We start from the raw sequence: 12,790 nt of genomic DNA on the forward strand, positions 1-12,790 counted from the left end.
TTTGTAACAATTGAATAAACTGAGTATGTTTTTTCATCTTGTAGCTGCAATCACTGTAGACAAAATGACTAACTGAAATACACTGATTTGATCAATATATTTATCAATTAATATTGACCCAGGAATTGATTTTTATAATTTGAGGCATTCTGTACCTTGATTCATTTATACGCTATTGTTTTTTGTTTTGTTTTTTTAAAAAAATGAGGGATTGTGAATGTGTGTGTGTGTGGGGGGGGGGGTGGAGAATTAAAGGGAAGGGCCACATAGGGAAAATTGCATTTCTCTGCAGCATAACTGAGGAATACATTTGATTAAGGACCAGCATGATGATTTAGGGTGGAATAAAAGCACTGATAATTGATAGAGACCTGGGGAAATAGGAAAAGCAATTGTAAGTAAATTATTTTGGACATAGAATTGACGTTTCCAGTTATCATTACTGGTTTTAGCCCTTGACGGTTAAGGTGAGGAATGCTAGGCTATGTTTCAATAGCTGCACGTGCAAGAAAATAATACTGCCTGCCACCAGAAGCTGCACTGTGCACAGCCTCTCCCTTCTACTGCGGTCCAGGGACTTGACCACACAGAAGGTCAAAGGGAAGAATGTTATCTTTCAACAGTTCTTTTCACTAGTTCTCTTCTCCTCAATTTCCAGTTTCAATAGCCTCTTCCCTTCAAGTGGGCTGCCTTTGGTCTCACTAAATCCACCAGCTACTCCACAACACATTTTCAATTTCATGTCCCTCAAGGAATGCTAGCTTTTGTCTTTGCATTCAATCCCTCTTGGTGTGTGTGTATACTGTACAAATTTATTTCACTGCCAATGCTTTAAAAAAAATCAGCACTTTCCTGGCTGGAAAAAATCAACGGATAACATTACAAACGGAGAATCAAGTCATACAGCTGACAGCACTTGGCAAGTTATTAACGAGCCTTTCCTTATCGGTTGTTTGTCATGTAAGAAATCAGAATTTAAGAGCACCGTCCACGTAAGCAAAGCAAAATGCTAATGTTCTACCTAAAAAATATATCCCAACCCATTGATTCACATTGAAATAAAGTAGGTTTAAAATAATGTTGGCGCAAAGCTATTAAATATGAGATATTTTCTAGGAATTTGAAATTCCCTAAATAGGTTTAACTGACTTTGAATATTCAGAGATGTTTTTTGGAAAATGGCAAAAGCCTTCAAGGAAATAAGTCAAAAAGGACATTGTTTATTTTTCATATATGAGCAAGAAGTGAAGAATGAAAAGCTCAGAGGAAAGGTGATAAATATAAATATGAATAACACACAGGAAACACTACACAAAACTTTTACTTTTATAAATTGTGTTTTTCACTGAATTTTAACATTGGCTAGTTGAGGTAATTATATTTTTATGAACAAGGAAATCAGGAAATAAGCCATTGAGAGTGTGAAAGAAAAGTTCAGAAAACTGAAAAAGAGAGAAAATTAATTATTCATGTCAGATCATGAAGAATAATGATTACATAAAATCTAAGCTTATTCTATTAACACTCTGGGTAAGGTATGGAATCATAGAAAAACTTTATAAGAATTATTCTTTTAGCCTAACTTCTTTGGAAAAACTTATAGTTCATTTTAGTGAAACAAAATATCTATGGCTTCAACCAAGATATTCTGGATCTTTAGGTTAATTACCATAATTGAACCAAATATATTTTTCCCTAAACATAACTGCTATCTAGGAAAAGGTATTAAAACATCGGTAGCAACTTCTGTATCTGTGACAATAGAAGCAAAGATTTTAAATAAAATATTATTGAATACATACGACTATTTCAAAGTAAATATATTAATACATATTCTATTATCAACTCATTAACAATTAACTTTATATTGGTCATGTACAAGGTCTGACAATTAACTTCGTGTACTTGTTGCAACGATGTTGCTAACGTTTTTTTGGTATCAGAGGGATTATTCATTATGAATTTGTGCCAACTGGACAAACAGTTAACCAAGTTTACTGTTTGGAAGTGGTAAAAAGGATGTGTGAAAAAGTTAGACGACCTGAACTTTTTGCAAACAATTCATGGCTCTTGCATCACAACAATGCACCAGCTCACACAGCACTGTCTGTGAGGGAGTTTTTAGCCAGTAAACAAATAACTGTATTGGAACACCCTCCTTACTCACCTGATCTGGCCCCAATTACTTCTTTCTTTACCCGAAGATAAAGGAAATATTAAAAGGAAGACATTTTGATGACATTCAGGACAATAAGGATAATACAATGACAGCTCTGATGGCAATTTCAGAAAAAGAGTTCCAAAATTTCTTTGAAGGGTGAACTAGTCTCTGGCATCGGTGCATAGCTTCCCAAGGGGAGTACTTTGAAGATGACTGTAGTGATATTCAGCAATGAGGTGTGTAGCACTTTTTCTAGGATGAGTATGCGAACTTAATTGTATACATTCTGTTGGTGAACAAAGTGAACTGGAAGAGACTCTTGGGCCCATGACATTAAAGTCAATGTCATTGCAACCATTTAGCACAAAGCTAGACATATATTAGGTCATAAATAGTTACTGATTAGATATATTCTCTGTTTGTGCCATTTTTTAAAATAATTTTTGATTTTTCAATTACGGTTGACATACAATATTCTATTAGTTTCAGGTTTACAACATGGTGATTAGACATTTATATAACCTATGAAGTGATCATCCAGATAAACCTAATACCCATCTGACACCACACATAGTTATTACAATATTATTGACTACATTCCCTATGCTGTACTTTACATCCCCATGACTGTTTGGTAACTACCAATTTGTGCTTCTAAACTCCTTCCACCTTTTCACCCATCTACCCAACTCCCCCTCCCCGCCCCGCAATCTGGTTAATATCAAAATGTTCTCTGTATCTATGAGTTTATTTTGTGAAATCAAATGGTATTTGACTTTCTTTGTCTGACTTATTTCATTTAACATACCATGTTTCCCTGAAAATAAGACCTAGCCAGACCATCAGCTCTAATGTGTCTTTTAGAGCAAAAATTAATATAAGACCCGGTCTTATGTTGAGACCGGGTCTTATATAACATAACATAACATAACATAATATAATAAACATAATATAATACCTGGTCTTATTTTAATATAAGACCCTGTCTTAAATTAGACCGGGTCTTATATTAATTTTTGCTCCAAAAGACACATTAGAGTTGATGGTCCGGCTAGGTCTTATTTTGGGGGAAATATGGTAATATACTCTAGGTCCATCCATGTTGTTACAAATGGTAACATTTTATTGTTTTTTATGGCCGAGTACTATTCCATTGCATATATGTACCACCTCTTCTTTATCTATTCATCTATCGATGGACACTTAGGTCTGCTGGTTTTCACAACCAGTAGTTATGGGGAGGCCTCTTCCTGGCACTGGAGCCCTGGGCTGGGTAAACTGGTGTGGGGCTGGGACTCCTCACTCCTCAGGGGGGACCTCCATAGCCAATATCCCACCAGATTTTTAACTGCCACATGTGGGCATGGGACCAGTCCATTCCATGTCTCCTCCCTTTCTACCAGTCTCATTGTTGCTTCTTCTGTATAGCTTCAGTTATAGGACTTCTGTTCAGCTAGACTTCAGGCGATTCTCAATGATGGTTGTTCTGTAGTTTAGTTGTGATCATGGGAAGTGAGCACAGTGTTTACCTACAGTGACATGTTGACTAGAAGCTCTAACTGTTCTAGCCATTCTAACTCAGTGATCTCTATCTGTATTTGTGAATTACATGGATCGTTTCTTGTGTTTACTGGTATATCTAAATGAAAAGTTACTGAAAGTATTTTCAGGATTATCTCAATCTCTTTATAGCCAAATACAGCCACACAGATACAGTGTCCACATTTGCAGGTGTGTTTTGAATCACGTTTAGTGTGACTGCTGCTAGACTGGCACATCCTAGTATAAAAAAGACAACTGTCCCATGTCCACCGTTGGTCACATTGACTAATTTTACCAGTTTCAAAGACTAAAATTTCCTTTTAAGTTATGACTGGGAGAAATATTTTAATAGAATGAAACTTCAACACCTTCAGTTATTGAAGTTAGTGAGAATTTAATGGGACTTCATGAAGTCAGAATAACTGCATCAGAAAAAAAGTATCACATTACTTTTCACAAGTTAATAAAAAAGAACAACATAGGCAGACAATATTTAAATGATGGCTTTCACTAACTGAAAGCAAATTTACCTATCATCCTATGAACTAAAGTGTGTCAATTGTTTCCTAAAGAAGAGTGGCTGAGACCTGAGATGGTCCACATATATCAGGGGATAAAGGCATAGCACTCGAAAGAGAGCTTGAATCTCAGCATATAGAGAATAGATCATAGATCTAATCTCACTGAGAAGTGATTATGTTTAAGAGAAAAAGCATAATTTGAAGCATAATTGAAATTCCTTCTTTAATTTTATTTTTACAGTTTTATTTGCATATATGTGAATTTAGTTGTACAGTTATAAAAGGACACCTTTTAGCATGGAGATTTTAATACCTAGTTTTATGCTTGTGCATATTAAAGTAAAATTATAAAAATAATTTGTTACCATTTGGTTTCTTTGATTTTTTTTTCCTTCTAAAGGAAACAGTTTAAACACATATATAACATCTACTCCTACTCATTGTTTTAATTTGGAGAAATGAGACTAAAGCTTCTAATAGGGCACACAACACTTTAATTAATATTTTTGAGTCCCTACTATGTGAAATTTACCATCAAACCAGTTAAACAAGCTTTGTCTTATAGGAGCTCATGGTCCAGCCAAACTTTCCAAACTACCTAGAGAGGAATCCAGATCAGACTGTCACTCTCTGCTATTGATAAGACATGTGCTTACTTGAGCATGTTAAATATTCTCTAATTGACAATTTCTTTATCTGTAAAACACGGGTGATAATAATAAAAATTAACTCAGAGAGTATCTGTAATAATGAATACAGTGTGAACAGCCAGCCCAGAGACAGATAATATTGATTTAATATTGATAGATAAGATTCATTTTGGATTGCTATATCATTTTCACTATACCTTTATTAAATGATTTTTATACATATGCATACACACATAGATAAGTCACCAACTGCTACTACTTATGATCTGCTTCCTTATGAATATATCACCAAGCCTACTGCATGTATTACTTTTTAAATAAGGGATTATATAGAACATTGAACAGCACTTAGCTGCAAAAAATGCAAACATGAAGAGCTTAGTACCTATAAAAATGCCTGGCATAGGTGCTCAGTAGGCATATATTGAATGAATGAATGAATAAAAGCTAATCACTACACTGAGTCATAATTTATTGTCTAATATCAGTTGTGTAACTATTAATTCTGTAACATTTTTCAATGAAGGAAACAAAGTCAAAACAGAGTTTTCACAGATTATGGCACTAGAATTTTTATTTGTTTACTCTGTATTTATTATGAATAATACTGTGATGGATAATTTTATAGGTCAGCTTGACTGGGCCAGGGGGTTCCCAGATATTTAGTCAAATATTATTCTGGGTGTGCCTGCAAGGGTATTTTTCCACGAGATTAACATTTGAAACAGTAAACTGAGTAAAGCAGATTGTCCTCCCTACTGTGGTTGAGCCTCATATAAACAGTTATAGGACCGATTAGAACAAAAATGCTAACCCTCTTCTGAGTAAGAAAGAACTCCTTCCTAACTGCCTTGGAGCTGGGACATTGGTTTATTTCCTGCCTTCAACTTGAACTTCCTGAGTCTTGAGCCTGCTGGCCTTTGGACTCCATCTATGCCATCGGCTCTCCTGGCTCTCAAGTTTGCTCACTGCAGATTTTCGGACTTGTCAGTCTCCATAATCACATGAGCCAATTCCTTATTTTACAGATAGACAGACAGACAGACTGGCAGATAGATAAGCAGTACCTATTGGTTTTGTTTCTCCGGAGAACCCTGACTAATACTAACACAGTATAAAAACTGACCACAGACATTTCAAAGAAACCTTTATCTTATAGTCCTGTATTTATATTTTTAAAAAACATGATCTGCTCTTAACTTTTTTCATTCTGTGTTTGTATTTAGTTTCATATTCCTCATTAAAGAAAAACTGGATGGAATGATTTTGTTTATACATATGTACGTTTCCTTCATGGAATTTTGAATCCCTGCTCCATGCTTGTTTATTGATTTCCTTTACTTAGAAAAGCTAGTTTTTAAACCTTAGGTTTCTCTGTTATATATTTGCCATTACCTTCTTCCTTAGGAAGCAATAATGAGGAATGAATTATCTGAGAAACACTATTATCACCTCTTAGTATACAGATAACCATTCAATGGTATTATTTTAAATATTTGTAGAGTAAAATTACAGGGGAAAATTATTAAATAATCTTGGGATATAATGAGAAAATGTTCTACAAAATCAAGATTTCTTCTATTTAAATAGATTCATACAGTGAAGTTTACAATGGAATATCCCAAGGAAACTTTGGAAGTCTACAATTATATTAAGACTAGGGGGCAGCCAGATGGCTCATTGGTTAGAGCGGGAGCTCTCAACAAGGTTGCCAGTTCAATTCCCGCATGGGATGGTGGGCTGCGCCCCCTGCAACTAAGATTGAAAATGGCGACTGGACTAGATTGAAGGACAACCACTTGGAGCTGATGGGCCCTGGAGAAACACACTGTTCCCCAATAAAATTAAAAAAAGAAAAAGACTAAATACTGGTGTTAGGCAAATACCGAATACAATTTTATCTCATTGAGAAACCGATCATATAGTTCTTTCCCATCTCTAACATATGATTCTATCATTACAATCAACTTATCAAATAGACATTATTTTTTTACATCAACAATTAAATGCCTCTAAAACTCATTAGATAAATTTAAATTGTAACACTTGATATCTGACCCTTTGTTTTCTTCATAAATACTGATTATAAAATAGCAGAAGCTTCCAAAGAGGAATAGACAACCCCCCCAAAAAAAAACAAAGGTACATTAATCAAAGCCATGGAAATAAAACTTTAAGTGAAAATAGGTATTTTATCCACAACTTTAAAACCACCTGAGAGAACTTCTAAAATTCTGTCACTCAATTTTGTACTTTGAGAACAGAGAACACATTTGAGTCTTCTGTGTATCTGCGGAATCACTGTATCTGACACACATTTGTAGTATATAAATGGTTGTTGAATTAATACACAAATAAATTAATTATAAATACCAAGGTTGGTCTTATGTTTCCCACTATAACATGCTTGAATCCTAACAATATATTTTCTTTTCGTAATTTCCATACACAATGCAATATCTTGCATGTATTTACTTGAGATAATAAAGGGGGACGATGGGAGTTTTGTGCTCGTTTTTGTTTTCGTCTGGGAAAGATGGAGAGGTGGAAAGATCACTGAGAATTTGGAGGCGGTGCTCTGGCCTCTGAGAAGTATGAAATTGATCATGAGTAGAAGGAGAAAACTGGAGATCACTGGAGTTAACAAGGATTGGGAACTGAGGGAGGAGGCTGTCAGAACTGTCATTAGTGTGGAGGTTGGTCACTCAAATAAAGCTTTGTGATATTAAACATAACCAATGATACTACAAACGTGCTAATTTAATGAAACAATCACATTAGGAAAATATTCAAATAAGTTGCTCAAAAAATCATGCAGGTGATTAAGTCAAACGAGGTGCACTTATACACATAAATAACATTTGAAAATATTATATATGCCAGGTACTCAGCACTGAGTCGCCCTCCTCCCCCAGGCTGGGATGGAACCTGGAACACGTTGATGGTACGCCGCCCACTCTGGCCTCCCTCCTCCCCCCTGGCCCCATCACTTCTGGGGGTAAAGGTCACGTCCAACGGTCACACCTCTGCTCGCTGCCTGGCCCTGGAGCCCGAGCTCCTCCAGCCGCCATCCTAGTCCATCGGGGAGCCCCCGAGGTACCCGCCATCGCCACTGCTGACTCAGCCTCTGGCCACCCTCGTCTACCACCATGGGGAATCTCGGAGGCCATAAAAGCCACCGCCGTGGCCCCCGCCGCCGCCCGCTCCACAGCCCCCCTCCCCATGACTTCTTGGCCTTCAATTTCGGAGGGCCGGTGCCACCAGACATGTTGCCTGTGCTGCCAGGCATGGTGTCTGTAATGCCACCCGTGGCACCTGTGCTGTCACCCGTGGTGCCTGTGCTGCCACCCATGGCGCCTGCACCCACCGGGCTGCCCTCGCAAGTGCAGCAGAGCTACCATCCCAACTGAGAGGCCGCCATCAACAACCAGATCAACCCGCGCTCTACGCCTCCTCCATGTACCTGTGCCTGTCCTTCTACTTGGACCGCCAGGACCCGGCCTTGACGCACTTCGCCCCCTCCTTCCTGCGGCAGTCCGGGGAGGCCAGGGAGCACGTGGAGAAGCTGATGCGGCCGCAGAATCTGCGCGGGGGGTGGGGGGGGGCGGGGGGCGGGGCACATCCGCCTGCGTGGTATCAGGAAGCCAGACTGCAACCGCGGGAGAACGGCCTGAAGGCCTTGAAAAGCACCTTGCACCTGGACAGAACCCTGAACCAGAGCCTGCTCGACCTGCACCAGCTGGCCACCGAGAAGAAGGACGCCCACCTGTGCGACTACCTGGAGCGTCATTACCTGCACGAGCACGTGAAGTACATCAAAGGGTTGTGGGGCCACATCAACAACCTGTGCCAGATCGGAGCCCGGAATCCGGCCTGGCAGACTGCCTCTTTGACAAGCTCACCCTGGGCGACAGCGACAAAAAGAACTGAGCCTGGATTGCCTGCCCCGTAGCCAGGGAATGACTTCCCCTGGTCACCATGCCGACCAAGCACATTGCAGTATTGCCCTTGCAAAACGTTCACTTAAGTTGTTTTCTTCCAATTTTACCATTTTGTTTAATAAAGTTGTCAGTTGCTAAATATGTGTGCAGTTGCACTGATTTGTGTGTGTGCGCGCAAAACCCTCACCTTTTAAGTTTTAAAACACGTATCCAGGAGTCTGTACACGGACCCATGCCACATCGACATGCAGCTCCAGATCTGAGTGGATGGAGGGAGAAGGTACTCCGTGGGACCCTGGAAAACACAAAAGAAATCTTCCCCTTATAAGCACTGTGGTATTTGGGGGTGGGGTAAGGTGGGGCCCTAGTGAAGGTGGGTGCAGGTGAATTAGTAAAAGTATTGAAACATGGCCTGAAAGTCAGGATTGCAGGTGCCTCTAGAGAAGAAGTGATGGGAATGGGATTGGGCAGGGGTTAAAATAAAGGGGGTCTTCAGCTTTACCTGAAATGCTTATGTCCATTAAATTATGTAGATGCTAATGTGAACTCTGGGTAGCAAGATGGGGGTTTTGGAAGTCTCAATGATGGAGTATCTCTTTGACAAGCTAACACTGGGCAACACTGATAATGCAAATGAGCCTTAGGCTGGCTTTCCCATAGACAGGGGGCTGACTTACCATTGTCACCAATGCCTGGCTTACACGTTGCAGGTATAGAACATCTACTTATGTGTGTTTTCCTTCATCTGTATCGTGTGTGTGTGTGTGTGTGTGTGTGTGTGTGTGTGTGTGTATGTTTGTGTAGGGGCGGTGTAGGCAGAGTTCAGTTTGAATCTCCAGACTAGATTCTGAATGTTTGCTTAGGAAGACAGCCTTTGTTGAAAACCAGTTCAGTGACTGCATTATTGAAAATGATATGGCTGCTTTCTAGACCTTTCCTGAGCCTGGCTTTATTTCTGCCTTTGCATTTCATGTATCCAACTTTGATTTAGTTTTTGTTATTCGCTATGGAGAGAATCTAAGCTAATATGTGTTCTTATTAACACCACACCTTTACCAGGCTCCACTGTAACTATTTACAGTAGAGTAAATACCTCCTGTAGGGCAGTAAATGATGCTTTTCTCTTTATCTTTAGTACAGATTGTACTGAAAAGAAAACAGATGAAAGGGTGAAAGGAATAAAATAAAAGCGAGTGCCTGGATGGAAATAGGCTAGTGAAGCTTCCTACCACAGGCATCGCTACTCACCTGAAAGTGTTTTCCTCTTAATTTGCAGGTTTTTCATTTCTTAGACCAGCCTTTGGAAGACTGTGATCAGTATCAGCCAATGCCACAAAATATTAGCAGGAACTCAGTGAAGAAAAAAAGAAAAAAAGAATATAAGTTAATTGGATTTTGTTTGTTTTTCAGTTTTTGTTTACACTAGGAATTTTATGTCTTTAATGTAAAGAAATAAACATTGTGAATTTATAACATGGGGATAAAATATTCAGTGTTTCCCAAACATTCTAATTGCAGGATCCTTTTTCTATCAAATCTCATAGAACAGTATCGCCAAGAAAAAAGCTTTGGAAACAACATTAAGAGATCTCATCTGTGCTGTTCCAGAAGCACATACCTGGTAGCTAAACCTCATTCATTTTCACTAACAAGTCATTCTGAGAAACGGGAATCTTTGCTGTGAAGGTTCTAGCACAGTAAGTTTTTGGACAGTACGTGTAAGGCAGGGTCCTCACCATGAGAGTGGGCAGATATCACACTGTCCCTTCTGTTTCATAACCGATAGCTGCTGACACTGTATTTTCCCCTCAGATTCTAATTTCCATTGTCAAATGAATGGCTGTCGTGCTGGAGACCCTGCTTGCTGCGCCATTTGTCGTGCGGGGCGGCCTGCGGGGTCTCTGGTCCCGCTCCCCTCATAACGCAGGATATGGTGAGGCCAAAAAGGAACATGCACGGAGCCATAGGTAGGGGAGTCATACCACTATATTCTCGCTGGCGGCTCTATACTCTCAATGGAGGCTGGATCCACACTGTCCGCAAACCGCCATCCACACTCGCCAGCCCAGCTGCCATCTTCTTGCTAGCCCCCATTTTCTCTTCTCCTTCTCCTCTCCCTCTCTCCTAGCATAGCCACAGCAGTTATATTAGTGGCCAATGGCTCACTGGTTACAGCTGACGGCCAACTAGCCACAGCTGATGGCCATGCAATCACAGTTGGCCATTTACTACCTGAGCCAACACCTTTCTATGTGAGGCCGAGAGCCTGGAAACTACTTTCTGGGGCTCTGCCCCCACAATGGCTTTCTGGGAATGATTACATTGATACTTTTCCCAACACTTAACGTACAGAGAACGGCTACGCCGCTTATATTCCTCACTTCCCTCTACCTGTGTATTCATCTCACCAGCAGAAAAATTCTTCATTTTGATTTTCCAGACTAGATTCCTGAATTTTGGTCAGTAACACACCCTTGGGTCAAAAGCAGTCTGTGCCTGCATTTTTTTAATTGAAATAAGAGGCTGAAATTTCTCTCAATTCAGATACTTAACTATGAGAAAAAAAATAAGGCATATATGCTTGTCATGCGGGGTGTCATGTGGGGTCTCTGGTCCCTCTCCCCACATAAGAACGCAGGATATGGTGAGGCCAAAAAGGAACACCCACGGAGCCATAGATAGGGGAGTCATACCACTGTAGTCCCGCTGGCTGCTGGGTTGGAGACACAGGCAGCGGGAGCCACACGATCTGCACTCCGCCGTCCACTTTTCTGCCTGCCAACCAATTTGCTAACTGCAATCTACCTCTCTGCAATCTACAATCCACAATCCGCGGTTGCTAACTTAGCCACGGCAGTTATATCAGTGGCTAATGGCTAACCAGTAACAACTGATGGCCAACTAGTCATAGCTGATGGCCATCCAAACACAGTTGATGGCCATTTACTACCCGAGTGAGCACCTTTCCACGTGATGCTGAGAGCCTGGAAACTGCTCTCTGGGATTCTGTCCCCACAATGCTACCAAGGGTTTTATTAATAAAGTCCAGGATTGTTCAATAAATAAATAATGAGTAATGTGCTTAATGTGCAGCATCTTACACTTTCACCTTTTTCCTCCAATGGGATCATCAACATGATTACCTACACCGTTATTTGATTTTGGATGAACACCTGATTGCAACGCATCCTCTCTGGGTTCCACTGAGGACCTATCAAGTTTCTCTGCTGCCTTAAAGTGCTTGGTGCAAATCTATAAATCAAAACTGCACTAGTCTCAAACAACAGCCCGTGTGAGGCAATATCTAATGATGAATTCTTGGAGATTTTAAAATTTAAATGTGTTCCCACAGCAACTTTCAGTTATTAACTCTCGTGACACTGCCAATGAATTGGATAAAGTGCCCATTTTATTCCCAGCCAGATACCAACATGAAATAAAACTACTATTGTCTCAACATGGAAAATGTGTTATCATATTAATAAATGATTGTTCATGCTAGAAAATAACAAGTGAATTAATCAAGCTTCTCAACAAGAAGAATAGTTGATTCTGACCCCTCTTATTAACCACAGCTTTCATTTGTCTACACTTTGGCTGCTTAATTAGATTCAAGAAGCATTTATTCTTTTCTTTTTGACCAGCAGAAATTTATTTTTTATATTTCTTTCAATTACACTTGACGTTCAATATTATATTAGTTTCAGGTGTACAAAATAGTGGTTAGACATTTATATACTTTACCCCAAGATAAATGAAATATTGAAAAGACATTTTGATGACATTCAGGAAATCAAGGGTAAGACGGGGACAGTTCTGATGGCCATTCCAGAAAAAGTTCCAAATTTGCTTTGAAGGGTGGACTAGGCACTGGCATCAGTGCATAGCTTCCCAAGCGGTGTCTTTCAAAGGTGACCATAGTGCTTTTCAGCAATGAGGTGTGTAGCACTTTTTCTAGGATCAGTTCGTTAACTT

At 39.6% G+C, this 12,790-nt stretch overlaps 1 pseudogene; it reads left to right on the top strand.

Annotated features, from left to right (window-relative positions):
- Window positions 1-8,023: 8,023 nt before the first annotated feature.
- On the top strand, window positions 8,024-8,804 carry LOC141569568 (ferritin heavy chain pseudogene; annotated as a pseudogene).
- Window positions 8,805-12,790: the final 3,986 nt, after the last annotated feature.

The sequence above is a fragment of the Rhinolophus sinicus genome, chromosome X, assembly GCF_036562045.2.
Source record: "Rhinolophus sinicus isolate RSC01 chromosome X, ASM3656204v1, whole genome shotgun sequence".
In the NCBI taxonomy this organism is placed as follows: domain Eukaryota; kingdom Metazoa; phylum Chordata; class Mammalia; order Chiroptera; family Rhinolophidae; genus Rhinolophus; species Rhinolophus sinicus.